Genomic DNA, 22,799 nt, shown 5'->3' on the forward strand with positions numbered 1-22,799 from the left:
TCTTTACTTTGCTCATCCTTGGATGTTCTTGATGTCTGGCGGACGCTTCATCCAGGTGAGCGTGATTATACTCACATTTCTAGGGCTCATGCCTCTTTATCCCGGATTGATTACTGGTTGACTTCTAGCTCTTTGTTTTCTCAGATTGAATCGGCCACGATTGGTTCCTTTGATGTCTCTGATCACACCATGATTTTGTTGACCTTGCATTTGGATGTCTCTTCCCCGGGCTCCTTCCGCTGGCGATTTCCGCTCCGTTTGTATAAGGATCCGAAGTTTCAGGAGTTTCTGCTTCGGAAATGGTCCGACTATCAACATCATAATATGGAACATCGGGCTGACTCTACTCTCTTCTGGGAGGCTGCGAAAGCGGTGCTGCGCGGTGAGATCATGTCATATTCCAGCCATCAAAGACGTGCTCGAGATAGGGAGATTTTACACTTGGAACGTAGGGTAGGTGACCTACGTCGGCTTTACGGTCAATCTCACACCTCCTCTTTGCGTTCTCAGCTCTTGGCCTCCCAGTGCAAGCTTCAGGAATTGTTGCATGCTAGAACGGTCAAGTCGCTTGCTTATTATAGGTATCAACTTTTTCGCCATGGGAACCAACGTGGGACGCTCTTGGCAAGGGTGGTCCGTCGGTCAGCGGGTCGTACTCCTGTCCTCCAACTTCGCTCAGATGGGGGGGCCATGGTCCGGACGGATGCCGAGATCAACGCGGTGTTCTTTGACTACTATAGGCAGCTTTATTCACAACAATCTGATTTAATGGATGGCACGGCCTATTTAGATGGCCTTTCCCTTCCGGGTCTGTCTGATCAGGCAGTGGTGAGCCTTAATGCCCCTATCACGGCTGAGGAGGTAGCAAGAGTAATACAGAATGGGTCGTTGCTGAAGGCCCCCGGGCCGGATGGTTTCCGGATGGAATTCTATAAACTCCTCCATCCCACAATAGCAGCTGTACTGGCTGAGACCTTCACGGCCGCTATTCAGCGGGGTACCCTTCCGGATTCTCTCTCCTCTGCTCAAATAGTCGTGCTGTTGAAGCCTAATAGGGATGCTGCCCTTTCTTCTTCTTACCGTCCTATCTCACTGTTGAATGTGGAGGCCAAGATGCTTGCCAAGGTTTTGGCTAATCGATTGGCTTGTGTTCTTCCTGATTTGATTGCTTCCCCTCAGGTGGGATTTGTGCAGGGGCGTACTAGTGTGAAAAACATTAGATCCATACTGGCTTCTTTGGAATTTGTGGAGAGGACCCGTCTTCCTTCCCTACTGGTCAGCTTTGATGCGGAAAAAGCCTTTGACCGTGTTTCTTGGAACTTTTTATTTGAGGTTTTAACTCGGTATGGCATAACAGGGTTTTTTCAGGATGCGGTTCGGGTGCTTTATCATTCACCTACAGCTTTCGTTTGGGTCAATGGACATAGTTCTCCTCTGTTCCCCATCCGTCGTGGTACGCGTCAGGGATGTCCCCTTTCTCCATTGCTCTTTGCTCTGTCGTTAGACCCTTTGATTCGTGATATTCAGCTTAATAGAGCTATTTCAGGTATTCGAATTGGTTCTTCCGAATTCAAGATCTCGGCTTTTGCGGATGATCTCTTGGTTCATATTTCAGATCCCATTGTATCTCTTTCCAATCTGATGGCCACTTTTCAGGAATATGGAGATTATTCTGGTTTTAAGCTTAATCTTGACAAATCTTTAGCGTTGGCCACGTCCTCGTCGTTACGGGACTCTTGGCCTGGGCCCTTCCCGCTTCAATGGGCTTCCTCTTCATTTCGTTACTTAGGGATCTTGTTGACGCCTTGTACTTCGGCGTTATATCGCGTCAACATTGATTCTTTGTTCGGTTCCTCGACTGAGTATTTTGCCCGTTGGTCTCCTCTTCCACTGTCTTTATTAGGCAGGATCCATTTGTTTAACATGATCCTTTTTCCAAAATGGCTTTATACTTTGCAGTTACTTCCTTTGTGGCTTTTGAAACGGGATATTACTAAATTGCATTCTATGCTTTCTAGATTCTGCTGGGGGGGGTCGACGACCACGGGTGGCGTTGCGTTACCTGTTTGGCTCGTGGGGAGGCGGGGGACTGGGGTTACCGCAGTTCCGGTTATACAATGCGGCTTGTTTGTTGCGTTACCTGGGGGAGTGGCTTTCGGATCGCCAGGATTTTACTCCGAAACCCTATGAGAAGGATTTTTTTGCCCCTTGGCATATTTTGTCCTTGGTGCAGTCGCCTCGTTCTGCCTTACCAGTGCCATTTAGGGGGAGTGTATTGTTACACTCTCTACGCGTCATCTGGTCTTATGTACTGAATTCTTGGAATGGTACTCCCTCGACTACTAGATACTTACCTATTCAGGGGAATCTGCAATTCAGCCCTGGTAGTGAGAATGCTTGTTTTCGTAAACTGGCATCTCGGGATTATACGCTGCTTGCTCATGTTCTCCAGGCTGATGGTTCTTTAATGTCCTGGGATGTTCTAGTCCGGTCTGGCATTTTTTCTGTGGGTGACTTTTTTGCGTTTCGGCAACTTCATCATTATATTCAATCTCTCCCCCGAGCCGCTTTGGCGTTTCCTATTGAGGACAGATTTGCGACACTCCTGGATCCCTATTTGGAGACTGGGTTTACGGTTTCAGGCCTTTATAAAGATCTCCAGCGTTGGTTAGGTCCGGCTGATCGTGCTGCACTCCGAGCTCGCTGGTGTCAAGATTTGGGGATGGCTCAGGACGCTTTGGATCTCCCTTCCTTAATTTCCAGAATTCCGGGAGTGTCTGTTAATGCAGATCTCCGGGAGTGTCAATTTAGGGTGATTCATCGCGGCTATTTTACGAAAAGTCAGTTATATTATTCAGGTTATACGGATTCTCCGTTGTGTCCCAAGTGTCTCCAGCAACCCCACTCGTTTATTCATGCCTTTTGGTCCTGTGTGAAAATTAAACACTTCTGGAGACAGGTTTTATCTTATGTGGAGCGCATTTTTGGTAAGGCACTCCCCCTTTCTGCAGCTGGTCTCCTGCTGGATAAATATGAGGCCTTTTGTTTATCTGATTCGGGTCAGCGGCAGTTTATGAGACGGGTGGGTGTCTTGGGGAAGAAGGTGATTCTGGCTGTTTGGATTGGAGATACCTTGCCCTCCTTCTGGGCTTGGAGGAATCGTTTGCATGCTCTGCTGCTGTTGGAGCGGAAGGATGCGTCTTTTAGCCTGCGAAGAAAACGCCTATTTCTGCGGATCTGGGATTCTTATCTTTTTTCATTATCACCACGGGCTCGAAGTGACATCCTGAATTTATTGTAATTCTCTCTGGGCCCCGAGCTTGTTTCATTTTTGTGAGGCACCAGGTGCACCTTCTGTTATTCCCCCCTTTTCTTTTCTTTTTTTTTTTTTTTTTTCTCTCTTCTTTCTTTTCTTCTTTCTCTCTTCTCAGTGTTGGAGTTTAGCTTTTCTCTTTGGCAGTGGGTTATCAGAGTCCAAGCCTACTGCACTAGGGTTCTTCTACTTTTCAGATCAGGGAGTTTGGGGTGGGGGTGGGGTGGGTGGGGTGTTGAATCCGATCTCATGTATCTGATTATTTTCTTTGTCCTTGTGATTCTTGTTTGTTGGTTTGTGTTTTTGTATTATTTGATAATAAAAATTGATTCAACATAAAACAGGTCTAGCCCGAAATGTCTAAATGGTGCCCTGGCCATTGTGTGAAATGTTCAATTATCGGTACAAATCATCCAAGCCCTAATCCCACCCAAAATATGTCCTTGAGACTTAGATGCACTGCAGATGAATAGCTTAAAAAACATCTAGGAAGTATGTTTTGAAAATGGCTTTTTGGACATTTTGGCAATGAACCCATCCAAATGCCACTTTGTCATTTTTTTGACTTAATGTTTTGTAAATCAGCCCCATATCAGGCTAAAAAAAATTGATGCCAAAAATCCCCGCCTAAGTGCTATTCTATAAATGGTGTCTAAAGTAGTGCGGTGTATAAAATAGTGTCCGAGAGCTGTGCCTATCTTTAGTCACAACCATTTGCACAAGTGTGGAAACATGGTGCAGAACCTTGTGCCTAAGTGTGCAGTTCAGCAAGCAAAGTAGCAAAGAAGGTCTCTGCACTGTAACCATTTTCGAAAGGCACATTGTGTAACATAGTAACATAGTAGATGACGGCAGATAAAGACCCGTATGGTCCATCCAGTCTGCCCAACCCGATTCAATTTAAATTTTTTTTTTATTTTTTTTAAATTTTTTCTTCTTAGCTATTTCTGGGCAAGAATCCAAAGCTTTACCCGGTACTGTGCTTGGGTTCCAACTGCCGAAATCTCTGTTAAGACTTACTCCAGCCCATCTACAACCTCCCAGCCATTGAAGCCCTCCCCTGCCCATCCTCCACCAAACGGCCATACACAGACACAGACCATGCAAGTCTGCCCAGTAACTGGCCTAGTTCAATATTTAATATTATTTTCTGATTCTAAATCTTCTGTGTTCATCCCACGCTTCTTTGAACTCAGTCACAGTTTTACTCTCCACCACCTCTCTCGGGAGCGCATTCCAGGCATCCACTACCCTCTCCGTAAAGTAGAATTTCCTAACATTGCCCCTGAATCTACCACCCCTCAACCTCAAATTATGTCCTCTGGTTTTACCATTTTCCTTTCTCTGGAAAAGATTTTGTTCTACGTTAATACCCTTCAAGTATTTGAACGTTTGAATCATATCTCCCCTGTCTCTCCTTTCCTCTAGGGTATACATATTCAGGGCTTCCAGTCTCTCCTCATACGTCTTCTGGCGCAAGCCTCCTATCATTTTCGTCGCCCTCCTCTGGACCGCCTCAAGTCTTCTTACGTCTTTCGCCAGATACGGTCTCCAAAACTGAACACAATACTCCAAGTGGGGCCTCACCAATGACCTGTATAGGGGCATCAACACCTTCTTCCTTCTACTGACTATGCCTCTCTTTATACAGCCCAGCATCCTTCTGGCAGCAGCCACTGCCTTGTCACACTGTTTTTTCGCCTTTAGATCTTCGGACACTATAACCCCAAGGTCCCTCTCCCCGTCCGTGCATATCAGCTTCTCTCCTCCCAGCATATACGGTTCCTTCCTATTATTAATCCCCAAATGCATTACCCTGCATTTCTTTGCATTGAATTTTAGTTGCCAGGCATTAGACCATTCCTCTAACTTTTGCAGATCCTTTTTCATATTTTCCACTCCCTCTTCGGTGTCTACTCTGTTACAAATCTTGGTATCATCTGCAAAAAGGCACACTTTTCCTTCTAACCCTTCAGCAATGTCACTCACAAACATATTGAACAGGATTGGCCCCAGCACCGAACCCTGAGGGACTCCACTAGTCACCTTTCCTTCCTTCGAGCGACTTCCATTAACCACCACCCTCTGGCGTCTGTCCGACAGCCAGTTTCTGACCCAGTTCACCACTTTGGGTCCTAACTTCAGCCCTTCAAGTTTATTTAACAGCCTCCTATGAGGAACTGTATCAAAGGCTTTGCTGAAATCCAAGTAAATTACATCTAGCATATGTCCTCGATCCAGCTCTCTGGTCACCCAATCAAAAAATTCAATCAGGTTCATTTGGCACGATTTACCTTTTGTAAAGCCATGTTGCCTCGGATCCTGTAACCCATTAGATTCAAGGAAGTACACTATCCTTTCTTTCAGCAACACTTCCATTATTTTTCGAACAACTGAAGTGAGGCTCACCAGCCTGTAGTTTCCTGCTTCATCCCTGTGACCACTTTTATGAATAGGGACCACATCCGCTCTCCTCCAATCCCCAGGAATCACTCCCGTCTCCATAGATTTGTTGAACAAGTCTTTAAAAGGACTTGCCAGAACCTCTTTGAGCTCCCTTAGTATCCTGGGATGGATCCCGTCTGGTCCCATCGCTTTGTCCACCTTCAGTTTTTCAAGTTGCTCATAAACACCTTCCTCCGTGAACGGCGCAGAATCTACTCCATTTTCTCGTGTAACTTTGCCAGACAATCTCGGTCCTTCTCCAGGATTTTCTTCTGTGAACACAGAGCAGAAGTATTTGTTTAGCACATTTGCTTTCTCCTCATCACTCCACATATTTGTTCCCAGCATCTTTTAGCCTAGCAATTCCATTTTTTATCTTCCTCCTTTCACTAATATATCTGAAAAAATTTTTATCTCCCTTTTTTACATTTTTTGCCATTTGTTCTTCCGCCTGTGCCTTCGCCAAACGTATCTCTCTCTTGGCTTCTTTCAGTTTCACCCTGTAGTCCTTTTTGCTCTCCTCTTCTTGGGTTTTTTTATATTTCATGAACGCCAACTCTTTCACCTTTATTTTCTCAGCCACTAGGTTGGAGAACCATATCGGCTTCCTTTTTCTCTTGTTTTTATTGATTTTCTTCACATAAAGGTCCGTAGCCATTTTTATCGCTCCTTTCAGCTTAGACCACTGTCTTTCCACTTCTCTTATGTCCTCCCATCCTAACAGCTCTTTCTTCAGGTACTTTCCCATTGCATTAAAGTCCGTACGTTTGAAATCTAGGACTTTAAGTATTGTGCGGCCGCTCTCCACTTTAGCCGTTATATCAAACCAAACCGTTTGATGATCGCTACTTCCCAGGTGAGCACCCACTCGAACATTAGAGATACTCTCTCTATTTGTGAGGACCAGATCCAATATCGCTTTTTCCCTTGTGGGTTCCGTCACCATTTGTCTGAGCAGAGCCTCTTGAAAGGCATCCACAATCTCCCTACTTCTTTCCGATTCCGCAGACGGAACATTCCAGTCTGCATCCGGAAGGTTGAAATCTCCCAACAGCAGAACCTCCTCTTTCCTTTCAAACTTTTGGATATCCACAATCAGATCCTTATCAATTTGCTGCGATTGAGTCGGAGGTCTGTAGATTACACCCACGTAGATAGATGTTCCATCTTCTCTTTTCAGAGCAATCCATATCGCTTCTTCCTCTGCCCAGGTCCCTTGCATTTCGGTCGCTTGGATATTGATCTTTATATAGAGAGCTACTCCTCCACCTTTATGACCATCTCTGTCCTTCCTAAAAAGATTATATCCCGGTATGTTTGCATCCCATCCATGTGATTCACTGAACCATGTCTCTGTGATAACAACAATATCTAGATCTGCCTCTAACATCAGGGCTTGCAGATCATGAACTTTGTTGCTTAGACTGCGAGCATTTGTAGTCATCGCTTTCCAACTATTTTTCAGCGATAATCTCCTTTTTCGTATGGATTTTTGTGTCGTTTCACTTTCCGTTGCAATACTAAGAAATGAGTTGCTGATATTGCTTAGGTTGCAGCCTTTACTACTATCACATCTTTTCTTTTGCCGGGGGTGGTCTCTATAATTGTCCTTCGTACATACACCACCCCCACCTTCTAGTTTAAATGCCTAGAAAAATATTATCTAAATTTCTCTGCAAGGTTTCTTTTTCCTGCTGTAGTAATATGTAGCCCATCAGTGCAATATAGCTTCTTGTCTTTCCATGTATTTACCCATCCTCCTATGTACCTGAAGCCTTCTTGATGACACCAGGCTCTGAGCCATCTATTAAAGTCCTCTGTGTTTTTCACTCTTTGCTCTCCCTTTCCATATGCAGGCAGTATTTCAGAAAAAGCTAAAGTCTTTACAAAAGGTTTCATGCCCTCACCAAGCTCCCGAAAAGCTTTCTGTGTTGCAAGTGTAGAGTTGTTGGCCAGGTCATTTGTTCCCAGATGGATAACAACATCAGTGTTAAAATCCTTAGTTTCTTCCTTAATTATAGTCAGTATTTGCCTGGAACTCCTGGTAGCTGAGGATCCTGGAAAGGATAGCATGAGGCTCCAAATAATTAGTCATGTGAGAGGCAATAATATTTTCATCAATTGTTGCAAACAATGGAATCTCAGCAACAGGTTGGTAGTTTGACAGTACCAAAAGATTTTATGCTGAATTTTTAAGAAGGGGAGTGAGGATAATACCACCAAGAGTGAATCTAGGGTGTGAATCTTGGGTAAAAGAATCCACCGAAGTATTATAAAACCAAGATACAAATTTTGAAGGAGCCAAGTTATAAAAATAGGAAGAACACTGGCACTGAGATTTAGAAAAATGCTTCAACAAGACTTGAACCTCAGCAATAGAGAGAATGGCAAAATATTGCAAATAGTGATCAACTGGTGTTGACAGAATATCATATGAAAGAAGTAAAGCGAAATCAAAAGCAAGACCAGAAAGACTCTGTTCATGAATGATTAATTGGATGTCATCATAAGGCCAGTAACATCAAATGCTCTTTCTGCAGGTATATTCTTTTATGCCTTCCCTCTAGCATTTGAGTTAAAGAAAATATTGGGCCAAGTGAATAATCTGCTGGAAAATCTGGTGGCATTATCATATGACACTGTGTTATTTGGTACTTCCATGAGAGCCAAGAGTCAAATCTCTTCTCATCATGACAGGGGTTGCCATACAGCAAATTATGAAAAACTGAAAAAATTGGGATTGGCTGAATTATAATTTTTGGTGGAATTCGTTATGCCAAATCTTTAAAATGGAGCGGGTAAAAGCCATACAGCAGGGGCATTTTAAGAAATTTAGGGATGTTTGGGAGCCATTAACAAAATATTGTACAGAATGAATTTTACTTTTTCCCTTTAATCATACATGTCCAGGGTGGGGAGGGGGGTGGGGATACTTTATGGGTTTTTTTTAATGCTTAAGAACAATTGTTGGGTATAAGGGGGTATGTGAATTAGACTTTGAGGGAATATTAAGTGATGTTAAAGTATAAAGTGATTGTATCTTATGTTGCACTTATTGAAAGTTTTACAAATGAATAAAGAATAAAAATAAAAAATATTGATGGTCGCAATAGTTCACATGTACTGAGTTCCTGTTGCTGATGATTAGGCTCCCGACTGACATTAGGATGGAAACATTCTATAACAGATTCTGAAAAAAAAAAAAATTAAAAACTCTTTTTGAAAGCACACACACCGTAGACAACTAACTCAAAATATTTAATAGCACCAAATCCTGCCCTCTACTCAAGTACAATCAGAGAACCTCCATGTTCTCATCTCTATTATCCTATTCATAATTCTATCCTCCTCAAACTACTATAATGTAGTATATTCATTCTGCAATTCAAAATATTGTAAGTCGCCTTGAACCTGTTTAGGCATAGCGCGACTTAGAAATACTAGATTAGATTCTTTAAATTTAAGAACCAAAAATCTTTAGTGTATCTGGCATATAGGCTGTAGATAAGACCACATTAATTAGAACAAGGGAGTGGGGATGAGTGGGTGGGGAGGCTCTTGTCTCAGTGTTGAAAATATCTGAATGGCTTATACCCTCGTCATGAGCTATAATTGTTATTTTTAAAGGTTTCTTCCTCTTTTCTTCTTACCCAGTGGCGTACCTAGGGTATGTGGCACCCGGGGCCCATCATTTTTTGACACCCCCCCTATGTAAAAAAAATATTTTTTGTAATGACCATGAAACAGAATAAATGGTCAGGATAGAAACAGGCAGTGAAAATTTTCTTATATTCCAAACATAACATAACATAAATTATGTCTGAATTGTCATGACATCAGAAGTACTTATGGAGTAGTTGCAGGTGATGCTTGGGACAGTTCTGATTGTGTTAGTTCGGTTTTATGTGTTTTTTGAATAGAAGGGTTTTTATTTCTTTTTGAAGGTTTTGCAGTCTGTGGTTGATGTCAATTGGTTGTAGAGTTGGGGGTCGAGTGTTGCAGCTCGAATGGCTAGGAGGTTGTCGAACAGTTTTTTTCTTTTGACGTTTTTGGTTCTTTTGACGTTTGTAGAATGTAGAATAGGCGATTAATCAAACTATATGATAATAAACTTGGAGGGTGTGTGAATGGTGCGTGAGTTCTCCTATGTCTGTTTGAAGTGGATTGAATTATTTAGCTGAAGAAATTAGTTCCCCCTCATCCCACACACATTAATTCTCTTCCATTTTTTATTCCCATTATAAAAAACACTGATAAGTTCCCAGAAAAAAAATACATTAAAATAAGAAGTGAAAACAAAGGCCCCTACAGATGATAACATAACATAAGAATAGCCTAACTGGGTCAGACCAATGGTCCATCATGCCCAGTAGCCCATTCTCATGGTAGCCAATCCAGGACACTAATACCTGGTCAAAACCCAAAGAGTAGCAACATTCCATGCTACCGATCCAGGGCAAGCAGACACTTCCCCCATGTCTTAATAACAGATTATGGACTTTTCCTCCAGGAATTTGTCCAAATCTTTCTTAAAACCAGCTACACTATCTGCTTTTACCATAACTTCTGGCCACTTCATTTTTAAGTTTAGATCTTTCCTTTCAAACAGAGACCTTGCTAGATGTCAAATACAATACAAGGTAACTTCACATGGACTTAGCTGTGCAGGAAATGTGAATCTCCTCATACACCCACCATATAGTGCAAAAATGTGCAAAGGTCTGTTTTTTTTCTTTCAATCACTACATAGCCTAATGCCACACAAGCAGCGCTGTTACAAACATATTCTGTAGGTCAATGCTAAGGATAACAAAGTTTCCTTCCTTGGACCAGAAGGAGATACTGATAAACCACTGGAAGAGATCCCAAATCAATACCCAAAGACCCACTCAGTGTGTGAACCAGTTGAGTGGAGTGGACTAACTGGGGGGTGGAAATGGGCCCGGAGTTTGCTCAGCAGAATTTCCCAGACCACCTCTTCCTCTCAACACATTGACACGCTGCCACCATCACCACTAGGAACACCTCACTGGGTAGGCCAGCTATGCTATAAACTTTAAAAAACACATTATTATATTTTCTTATAAAGCACATATTTTAACTGAACTCTCTGACATCCTCAGCCTTTCCATTCACAAAAATAGAAGGAAGAAAAGTTCCCATTTCCTGCTGTCTCATGTCCCCGGCCGATACAATATTTTTTTTCTGCAGACCCTTCAAAAGTCTGACCAAATCCTCGTTTCACTTGCATTATAAAGTACTGAGGATGCCATCTCTCCCCAATCCCAGGTCCTAAAGTTTAAGACAGTAGCGCAAACTAATGCTGCCAGATTCAGGAAAAAAAATTTCGATTCGATTCAGCCTATTGAATTGGTTTTTCAATTCGATTTTCCTACCCAGTTGGGTGATTTTTTTCAAAACTCCTGGTGGGTTTTATAGCTTTTTCACCCCCTTTGGCTTCTTTTAACCACAATGGCGCTGTGGTGTAAATAAAATAAAGAAACAAAAAGGACTTTTCCTCTCTCTGTTAAATCCTAGCTCACGTTTGCAGTCCAACACCAGCTCTAGCAGGATACACATTTCAAATCTGACATATTATAATCAGAAAACAGAAAATAAAATTAATTTTTCTACCTTTTGTTGTCTGGTTATATTTCAAATCTTGTTGGTCCAAGGCTCTGGTTTTCTTCTGATAACTTGCTTGTCAGGGTCTCATTCTTTCTTCTTTCTGCATGCTAACCATCCATCTGCCAACTCTGTCCTCCCTTTCCATTTCCCTTCCCTCCCCAGGAAGTCTGGTATCTTTCCTTTTTTTCATCTCCCTCCACAGATCCACCTTTTCTTAACTACCCTTTCATCCGGCATCTCTCCCTCCTTCCCTACCACCCCAGAGTCCACCATCTCTCCCTTTCTTTTCCCAATTACCCTCCTATCCAGTATCTCTATCTCTCCTCCACACCATCCCTTGTGTCCAATTTCTCTCCCTTTCTGTTCCTTCCCTCCCTAAATTCCATGGTCCATCATCTCTCTCCCTCTCCTCTATTTTCAGACCCATTATTTCTTCCTCCCCCCCCCAAAGTTTGGCATATGCACGTCTCTTTGAACACCCCCTTCCCTCCGTGTACTTCTAAACCAGGGTCCCCCCCAAAGGCCTGTTCCCCCTTGTAGGCCTGCCTGCCTGTCCCCCCCTTGAAGGCTTGTCCCCCCCCTTGAAGGCCTGCACCTCCTTGAAGGTCTGCACCTCCCCGAAGGCCTGCACCCCCCCTGAAGGCCTGTCCCCCCCCTTGAAGGCCTGCACCCCCCTTGAAGGCCTGTCCCACCCCCTTGTAGGCCTGTCCCCCCGTTGTAGGCCTGTCCCCCCCCTTGAAGGCCTGCCTGCCTGTCCCCCCCTTGAAGGCCTGTCCCCCCCTTAAAGGCCTGCCCCCCCTTGAAGGTCTGCACCCCCCGAAGTCCTGCACCCCCCCGAAGGCCTGCACCCCCCCGAAGGCCTGCCTGTCTTCCCCCCTTGAAGGCCTGTCCCCCCTTGAAGGCCTGCCTGTCACCCCCCTCCCCCTTGAAAGCCTGCCTGCCTGCCCGCCCGCCCCACCCCGAAGGACCGCTCGCCCCCCTGGCAGGAGTTGGACATCCTCCTGCCGGTGATGGGACAGGCGGCCGTAGCCGCTATACTTATTGCAGCAGGGAGATCTCTTGCCGCGATAAGTATAGTGGCCGCATCTACTTACAATATAGACCAGCATTTTGCTGGCCTACATTTTAAGCGTCTCTTCCTCTACTAAGGAGACACGTAGGGCCGCCTAGGTTCGCCTAAGGCCCTTAGGCGAGCTTAGGCGTCTTGCGGGCCTCCCTAGGCTCCCGGAGGCGCCTTCAATATAGGCGGCCTGCCTGGGGAGCATTTTTTAAAAAAACGTGCATCCCGATTGGCTGATTAGACAGCTGTAGGACGCCTACAGCTGCCTAAAATTGGGACGCACTTTGTAGAATCAGGGCCTAAGTGTCTGGCGGTCGTGTCCTGGAATATTGTCCGCCTGACTGCTGTAACCTCACGCAAGTGCTTTCCTGCATCTGTATGCAATTGTGAGGTGGAGTGGAGAGGACAATCGTGTACAGATGCAGGAAAATGCTTGCGTGAGGTTACAGCAGTCAGGCGGGCAACGTTCCAGAACACGTCTGCCGGCCCCTTAAAGCACAAGTTTTCCATAAAGAATCATTCTTTATAAAACCGAGGGTCTCAAAATAGTACCTGGTGGGCTGCGAGTTTGAGACCACTGATCTACAGGCAAAGAAGATGGTCTGCGCATGTGTCAGGATCGCTCTGCAGCGATCCATGGAATCGCTTGTGGGCATGTTTGCGATTAGTGCATTTGCATGCGCAGTCTTTTGTTAATCGGTAGCCCAGGATTGGATCAGCCACGGATAAGAACGCTTTAGTAAGGTTAGTGAATCTAGCCCTTAGGCCTTTCTAGTGAGGAGGTCCTCCCAATGCTGTTTCCTCATTCTGTGCTTTCTCTAGTTATTTACATGCAAGAGAGATCACACTGTACAGTATTATCCTGCTCCAGTTTCAGCTGGTGCTGTTCTGACTTAAGCCTGTGCCTGCCGAGAGCTATTCAGTGGCTTGACAGCTGAGGTCTGGTTTCTGTTGAACTGTGTGACCTGATTATTCTCCTGCTACTTGGCCTGGCAGCTATCCACCAGATATTCCCAGTTATCTCTTTCTCCTTAAATAGAAAGTCAGCTACTTATGCTGAATTTATTGTAATAAGAAAATCAGATCAGAGATTTGAATGCAATTGTAGAAAAATTGCTGCATAAAGCAGTGTGGGAGTCATTATTAGTCCATGCGAAGCACAGAAATAAAGGATAGAAAACAAGCAAATAATTATACCTTTTTAAAAAAAATTAATTTAATCAAGTAAATCACACAGTCTGATACCTACCAATGAGTGTTCTCAGGAGTGGTGCCCACACTCTGGAACTCACTCCCCAGAAGGACTATGCCAGACTCAAGACTACCTCTCCATCTGGAAGCGGGGTGAAAGCCTGACTCTTCTAAGCCTTTAGGGTGAAATTCCATAAATGGCGTCCAAAGGTCTAAAACAGTCTGAGCAAAAGACAACATTGCCAAAAATGCAATTAAATCATAAAATGCATTCCTATGATAGTGTGAAGGGGAAAGGGAAAGGGAGGGTGTGTGGACTATTAGTTGGTTGATAAGATGGTAACAGGCAGTACAATTTTCTGTCTGCTAGTAAATTAGAAAACAAACAAGCCTTGTAAGTCCTTTCTTGACAGTTAGAAAGGGTTGTAATTTTTTTTTTCACTTTTGTTTCTCACAGTGTCAAAATACTCCATATGGCTTATGTCATAAAAGTATAGTAATTTATATTCTCTGTAACCCTTCCTGCATGGATCAGTTTTAGGTTGGGCACTTACATAATATATGACCAGAACCTAGGATTACCATATGACTTCACAAAAAGGAGGACGTTTTGAGACTTGGAAGTAAAACCCAGATATCTTAATCTATCCTCCTTTTTCTGGAGCCATATAGTAACCCTACCAGAACCTCCCCCATTCCTTTCCTTATGTTTAGCATGCCCTGTATATAATCTTTTTCTTCATATTTTTTCCACCATACATCTTTTCCTCTTTGTTTCTCTATCTTCCTTTGTTCCTTACTCCACCTCCACCTCCCCTCTCCTCCACCACCTCTCACTGCCACAGTGCATCTTTCCTCTGGTTCCTTAGTTCCTGCCCCTCTCCCAAATGTCAACTCAAAATCTTCCTGACCCCTGCAGCAGTTTCCTTTCTTGTGGCCCAGCTGGCCTATTATCCACAGCTGTCACCGAGTCACTTGAAGACCTGCAGGAATAATTCCAGACCAGAATGTAGTGTGGGACCTCCCAGCCACGTGTAGCCCATGAAGTTCATGAAGTGTAGCTGAAGTTCATTGGCTAGTGCCTCCTGTCGCCCAGTGGTATAATTGCAGTCTTAGTGAAGAAGAACCCCTTACTCCCTCACACAGGTCTTTGGCTAGTTTGATGCAATCTACTCTGGCAGCAGAGGAGGGAGTAGGTTGGGAGGGAACACCCCCTGAGTCTGGTGTTGGCTGAAAACTGAATGGTTTTCTGTTCTTCCTGCCACTGACCTCCTCCTGTGGCTACTGTGGGTGGACTTGAGCAGGAAGTGGTCAGCCCAGGTCTACCCATGGTTATGCCCTTGGAGTAACAACTGCACTTAACATTCATTCCACTGTGTATTCTGAACAGAAGAAAAGGTGACAGCCTTCAAGAAAAGGACTTTGCAACAGAAATCAAACTCAAGCCTCATTGAGTTTGGTCATTACAGTAACAGTTATTTTACTTGCATCTCTGGTTTCATTTTTGCATCTCGGAGTGCTTTTCCCATGATTTCTCAATTTCTGCCCTCACTACTACTGAGAACCTCCCATGCACCAAAGTGCTTCCTAACCTGAGTGGATCATCTTCCAGAATTATACCATGGCTTTTGGATGGGCCATTCTCGGTTTCGACTGAGAAGAGTTTCTCTTTTATATGTTATTTGGCTTCACTGGAAGAACAGGAATGAGTTCAAAAACTAGAGCACACCAGGCACAAAAAAGCCAGCCAAATACACAAGAAGATGCTGGCAAAGGTAGGGCAGATTACTATCAGGCCAAATTCATTCTCTGTACATTTCCCTCTTCAGTTGCTGCAACCTCAGAATGGTATTTGGATTTTGTTGTATCTCTGCCAAATGCCTACTTGTGTGCTGAGCCAGGCTGTTCTTGTTTCATAAAAGGGCTTTTCAGATGAACTATGAAATGGATAAAATATCTGAAAATTGAGTGTTATAGAAAAGTCTGAATTGATAGGGACAAATACGATGTTAGCATCTTCAAGTTTGTTTCAAGTGAAGAGCAGTCGTGCCTGTCTGCAAGCCCATCCTTGGTTTTACTTAGTAATAGAACATGTAGTCCGTGTGGTGCACAGTCAGATCAGATTAATTTGTATCAGTTGTCTTTATTTATAAATTTGATTATTTTTTTTCAGACTTTGTGTATGAAAGGTCATATCTGCAACAGGTTTTCCTTTGGAAAATTGACTTGAGAAAAGTAAGAAGTCAGATCTACAGCTGCTATTTGTGCGAGTATTTGGTTCATGTGGAGGAACATTTTCGATATGATGTCTAAATCCGAGTTTAGAGGGTTTACACAAAAATCCAGTACCGAACATGCCCATTTTCAAAACTATGAAACATCTATCTTGTTTTTTTTCTAAAATGGATGTTCAGGATTTCCCCAATGAATATGCATGAGATCTATGTGCATGCACTGTTTTCAATGCATATTTATTGGGGAAATCCTGAAAACCCGACTGGATTATGGCCCTCAAGGAGGGACTTTGAGATCCCTGCTTTAGACCCATTTTTGAAAATAAAAACCCCCACATCCAAAACAAAAATGGCCAGAACAAACCATTGGGAAGTAGGAGGGGCCAACATTTTTAGTAGACTGGCAGCACAGACATCCCAGCAGAGCAGTGGAGTATTTTAGGAGGCACTGCAGTGAACTTCATATAAAAAGTCCCAGGTTCACATCTCATCATAACCCCTTATGGTATGGTAAGTCCTTCAAAACCCACCCAAACCCACTGGAACCAACTGTATACCACACCAATAGCCCTTATGCCAACAGGTGTTACTTATATGTTGGTACAGTGGGATTATTAGGATGGAGGTTAGAAGGCTCACATTTTCCATTGCAAGGGTAGTGGTTAGAGTTGAGCATGGGCCTGTCTCCATCTCTATTGCTCACTACACCGCCCATCAAGCTAAACAAGGAACCTGCTTGCTACTCAACTAGGACTGGCCATACCATCTGAAGCTGTTATACAGGCAGGTATGTACACATATTTGGGGGGTAGGAGGGAGCCATTGACCACTGGGGGAGTAGAAAGGGTCAAGCTTACATACCTTCAGTGGTCATCTGGTCAGTTTGGGCACCTTTATGGCACTTATTTGTTGATAAAACAGGTCTAGCCATAGACATCTAAATTGTGCCTTGGACGTATTCTTAAATGTTTGATTATGACAGAAAAACGTCCAAGTCCCTCCCACATCATGCCTCTAACACGCCCCCTTGACATTTAGATGAATTGTGAATGAACAGCATAGATATCTGTCTAGAAAATAGGTTTCAAAAAAAGTAAATTGGAAGGTTTTGTCAAGGTAGTTTGATTACTTAAAACTTACAGTACTTGTTTGTGGCAGAGTACTACAGTTGAATACTGTCATTAAGGCCCTCTTTTACTAAGCAGTAATAGAGGTTTCTACCATAGCCTGGAGCACTAAATGTTCCAACCCTGCTCTGACGCTCATAGGAATTCTATGAGCATTTAGTGCTCCTGACCGTAGTAGAAACCTTTACCACGGCTTAGCAAAAGTGGCGGTAAGAAAGAAGGATGGCATGTGGTGCTAAATGTGACATTTTGCCTTTTTTTTTTTTTTTTGCTTGTTTGTAAGTTTAGAATTTTCCAGAAAACCCACATTTGTGAGTTAACCACGCTTGATATGTTAGCCCATTTTACACAGCTGTTGCAACCTGGTTGGTTCCTTGCTGACCTCTAATTTGCATCTGCTTGATTCTGTAATTTCTGTGGCATTTAGGAGTTGGTAGAACTCAACATATTATAGTCTAAAGATTTAATATTATTCCATATAGTTCCTTTGTACTGGCCTTTCAATATCCTGTTGACAGCTGTAATTAAGAGATTACAGAGTATGTATGGGATCCCTGCTGCTGTTAGTAGAGGCCTAATTTATGAGCTTTCTGTTTGCTCAGAAATTCAAGACATATTGCTGTGCCCGCATTGTGTATGTGAACAGGGGGTATTCATTCACTGGAGGTAATTGTGCCTCAATGTTGATTTAATTGTGCTAAGGTGGTAGTACGTACAACTTAGTCTGGCATTTCTTATGATGTAGAGTTCTCTTCTATGTAAAAATTTAAGAACTGATATTACAGAATTGATTCAGACTTTGCAGATCAAAATGTTTGTTTACAGATTTTTGGCATTGCGTGGGATTACTGAATCAGTTCTTGGAATTACCTCAGTATTAATTTTCACTAGTGGCGTCTGTGTGTCTGCTTCTTGGACTGAGCAGACAGGGTAGCTTTTGATCACAGGGCCTGGAGATCTGGGTTTGATTTCTCTCTTCTCTACTATGGGCACCTGAGTAAGCCACTTAACTTCCTTGGGGTTGATTTTCCAAAACAGTTTTGTGGATGTTTTCTTTATGATCAGTTCAGAGTGCTAGTTATATACTATCCCCTCTTCTAGGAACTCAATGGGCTTCGGGAGCAGTGCGGGCCATTCAGCGCGGCTCACTGCGCTAAAAACCACTAGTGCGGTTTCGTAGAAGAGGGGGTATATGGCAGAATATGAAGTATGAAAAATAAAATAAAAACATTGACATAATACAAATTGTAAGTGAAAATTTTTAACAGTAAATTTTATGGATGAAAATATACAATTTACAATAGTAAACCTTAATGTACTATCAGCTGTAACTGTCAGATTACACAAAACATTTTTATGCAGAAATAGTTGAACTAAAAGGTTGAGTCACTCTTACCATTCAGTATGATTGTATCGGATATATTACAGTTAGAGAAAACCTTCACTTGTGTCTTATATGGTATATTTCCGTAAGCATTCACATAATATACATAATTAAGAGGGCAACAGAAATAGATGAATCTTTGGAACCATCAAACTGCTGCTACTGACTTGGTTGGAACCTTGTAAGTTTCAATATGACTACACAAGGGGTAGGGAACTCCAGTCATCGAGAGCCGTATTCCAGTCAGGTTTTCAGGATTTCCCCAATGAATATGCATGAGATCTATTTGCATGCACTGCTTTCAATGCATATTCATTGGGGAAATCCTGAAAACCCGACTGGAATACGGCTCTCGAGGACCGGAGTTCCCTACCCCTGGACTACACCATAGATTTTGGAGTCCATGAATTCCAGTGCCACGTGTTACTGGCTTCACTCTTCATCATTGGATTTGAGATTAAGAGGGCAACAGAAATAGATGAATCTTTGGAACCATCAACCTGCTGCTATTGACTTGGTTGGACCCTTGTAGGTTCCAATATGACTACACCATAGATTTTGGAGTCCCTGAATTCCAGTGCCACTTGTTACTGGCTTCACTCTTCATCATTGGATTTGGATTTGAGATTTAATTACCTTTCTAAATTTGAGTTACAGGTTGAAGTACACAGGTTATTTCTCTGTCCAATTTGACACACGTTCTAGGTTGTACCTGTGGCAATGGCATGTGAAATGACTTGCCCAGTCAGTAGAAGAATCAGTATTTTGAACACTGGCCTTCCTTGTTTTAAGCCTGCTGTTCTAACTGCTGGACTATTCTTCCACTCCTGCTTTTTGTATTGCATGGTCACTGAATTCTAATGGTCTTTAAAGTCTTCAGAAGAAGTCCTTGCATATGTTCTTTAGTGTAATCTGCATGGTAGGTGATTATGTTCATATACAGTGAACATTTTACTTGCTGACATTCTTGAGTGCCTGACACTGTGATTGGTCTGATTTCCAAAAATTCAATCTAGCTGTTATCAGCTGGCGGTGGACACTGTTTTTTGTCTGCCAATGGTGATAAAACTGGAAATTCAATGCTAGGCCCTTTGCTAGCTTCAGCATTGAATTCCTGTTTTGTTTTGTTTTGTTTTGTTTTTAAAGCTGGCTAGCACGTGACAGGTTAATTTACCACTAATATTCAGATTTAACCAGCCATGGGTTAGCCCATAAAGATAGGACAGCTACATATGTGGTCCTCTTTTTGCACTCCACCAGGCTGGTTAGGTTTGAATATCAGGACCTACCTGAACTCCACTTCTGGAAATTCCCAACATAGCTGTCTGTTTGATGCAAGCTGGTAATTTGCAATGAAGATGGCCAGTTAAATGTTGCAGAAAATGATCAATAGCTGCAATTAATTGATCTAACCAGTCGTTTGCAATTTCCAGTTGGTTAACTTGCTTTGAATATCGACTTGAATGTGTTCTGTGAAGAGATTATAACACAAACCAATGAGGTGAGATAGGGTAGCTTTGTCTACCTGTGACCTGATAGGAAAGAGGTCTGCTTTTAATCATTTAGGACTCTTCTTACTAAACTGCGGAAGAGCTTCTTACCATGGGCTGGTAAGGTAAATGCTCCGACGCTCATTCAGTTCCTATGAGCACCAGAGCATTTACCTTGCTGGCCTCTTCCATGGTTTAGTAAAAACCAGCATGAGTAAATAAAATAACCATTGCTGTGGAGTCAGAATCATTGTTGTAGAGTTGGAATCGGAGCCAATTTCAACTCCAGCTTCAAAATTTAAACTTAGAACATTACAATATATATGGTAAATTTATCATTTTATACTTTTATATATATTTTTCAAGTTCTTTGTTCAAACTTCAAATAAATATATTTTGTGGTCTATTAGTCCTAATTTTGTGCTTAGGGAAATATCCTACAAGATTTACTATACATAGTCGAACAATACTATACAGAGTCGAACAATAGTAAAATAGAGGAATTGGAGTTGGAGTCAAAGGTTTGGTGTACTGACTCTACAGCCCTGGAAATAGATGATGGCTTGTAAAGAAGTCTACTCATTCCACTCTGCCCCATTGAAATCCTTTTATTTGCAGTAGATGAGGATATATGTTCTGAAATCCAGGCCAAAATTGATTGGCCCTCCTCCCCTTAACTTGTCTTTTACCCAGCCTTTTAAATCTTTAACTACCACCACTCTCTATATCTGTCCCAAGCCTGCCCAAAGTGCCGGTCTCCTCTATTTCCTTTAAAGGGCCTTTGGCATGTTCAATTTTGATTCTTACAACACCAATATGTCATCCAGCATAAGAACATAAGCAGTGCCTCTGCTGGTCAGATCAGAGGTTCATCATGCCCAGCAGTCCACTCACGCAGCGGCCCATCAGGTCCAGGTCCTGCATATTAATCCTCTATCTATACCCTTCAATCCCCTTTTCCTTTAGGAAAACATCTAATCCTTTCTTGAAACCCAATACCGTACTCTGTCCTACCACCTCCTCTGGAAGCGCATTCCAAGTGTCCACCACTCTCTGAGTGAAGAAGAACTTCCTAGCATTGGTTATGAATCTGTCTCCTCTTAATTTATCCAAATCTGAATCTGTCGCCTCTTAATTTATCCAGGTGTCTGTCATGATTTATTGCCACATTTTATAATCCACTAGGTTAAATTAAAAAAAACCCCTAGCTTTTCCAATCCCATTAAATTTTGTGTTTTCAGTTATGGTAGTTCTGTGAAGGTTACCCAAGCCTTCTTGGAAGCCTGATACAGTCATACTACTACTGTTTAGGGTTATAATTGCTGCTTTCTGTATTCACTATGTCAGTCCATTTGGTTAATTTATAAGAGTTATAAATTATGCTCCCTTCATTTGATAATTGCAAGATACTGGTGGTTAAGAATGATGTGGCTGAATGTATGTGCACTTTTGCGAATGTAAAAATAAAATATAGACAAGATTGATAGATCAGTCTTTGTTTTAAAAGTTGTAAATTGTTGTAATGACATATATTTGGTTCTTATTCATGGTTATTTCTGCCCACTGTAGCTAATCATTAGGTGATTGTAAACTGAGGAAACATCATGTCGTGTTGAAAAAAGAGGAAGTGTATGAAGTGACATAAACTTGAATATCATTAATAGTGATGGAAATTTCCATTATGTTTTAATGGCTTTGGGATTTCAGTTGACGGTTGGAAATGAGGTTTACAATGACAACTGGGAAAATGTTATGTCTAAGCTATACTAGAATTTTCCATTACAGTTAACAAAAGGTGAGGGCCTTAGATCTGTTGACATTTATAACTTCTAAAGTGTTCAATGAATTTGTAGAACTTTTCTTTCTTTTCTTTTTTAATATTTCTTCTTTTATATATTTTATTTTTATGCAATTAATACACAATATAAACATTTTATACTTGAAATGGAAATAATAGGGCACTGCAAAGAAGAATAACAATAAGTTAAAGGAAATTAATTCTTTAAATATTTAACTTTAAAATTAAAATCCATTATTCAGAGGGCAGAATCAAATCTGGAGAGTCCTAATCAAAGAAACTACAATAATAGAAAAAAGAAATAACACAGCAAAGATAAACCATCTAAGCTCCAGCATATAAGAACATAAGAATTGCCGCTGCTGGGTCAGACCAGTGGTCCATCGTGCCCAGCATTCCGCTCCTGCGGCGGCCCCTAGGTCAAAGACCAGTGCCCTAACTGAGACTAGCCTTTCCTGCGTACGTTCTGGTTCAGCAGGAACTTGTCTAACTTTGTGTTGAATCCCTGGAGGGTGTTTTCCCCTATAACAGCCTCCGGAGGAGCGTTCCAGTTTTCCACCACTCTCTGGGTGAAGAAGAACTTCCTTACATTTATACAGAATCTATCCCCTTTTAACTTCAGAGAGTGCCCTCTCGTTCTCCCTACCTTGGAGAGGGTGAACAACCTGTCTTTATTTACTAAGTCTATTCCCTTCATTATCTTGAATGTTTTGATCATGTCCCCTCTCAGTCTCCTCTTTTCAAGGGAGAAGAGGCCCAGTTTCACTAATCTCTCACTGTACGGCAACTCCTCCAGCCCTTCTTCATGCACGATGACCAGTGCTGGACGCAGTATTCCAGGTGAGGGCGTACCATGGCCCGGTACAGCGGCATGATAACCTTCTCCAATCTGTTCGTAATCCCCTTCTTAATCATTCCTAGCATCCTATTCGCCTTTTTTGCCGCCGCCACCGCACATTGCGCGGATGTCTTCATCGACCTGTGTGCCAGCACTCCCAAGTCTCTTTCCTGGGGGGGTCTCTCCAAGTAATGCCTTGGACATCCTCTATTCGTGTATAAGATTTTTGTTACCAACATGCATCACCTTACACTTATCCACGTTGAACCTCATTTGCCTTGTTGCGGCCCA

At 42.6% G+C, this 22,799-nt stretch overlaps 1 protein-coding gene across 2 annotated transcripts in view; it reads left to right on the top strand.

Moving 5' to 3' along the window:
- TBC1D4 (TBC1 domain family member 4) overlaps positions 1-22,799 on the top strand; it is a 381,583-nt gene that overhangs the window by 189,896 nt on the left and 168,888 nt on the right. The window lies entirely within an intron of this gene.

Source organism: Geotrypetes seraphini, chromosome 6 (assembly GCF_902459505.1).
Source record: "Geotrypetes seraphini chromosome 6, aGeoSer1.1, whole genome shotgun sequence".
NCBI lineage: Eukaryota > Metazoa > Chordata > Amphibia > Gymnophiona > Dermophiidae > Geotrypetes > Geotrypetes seraphini.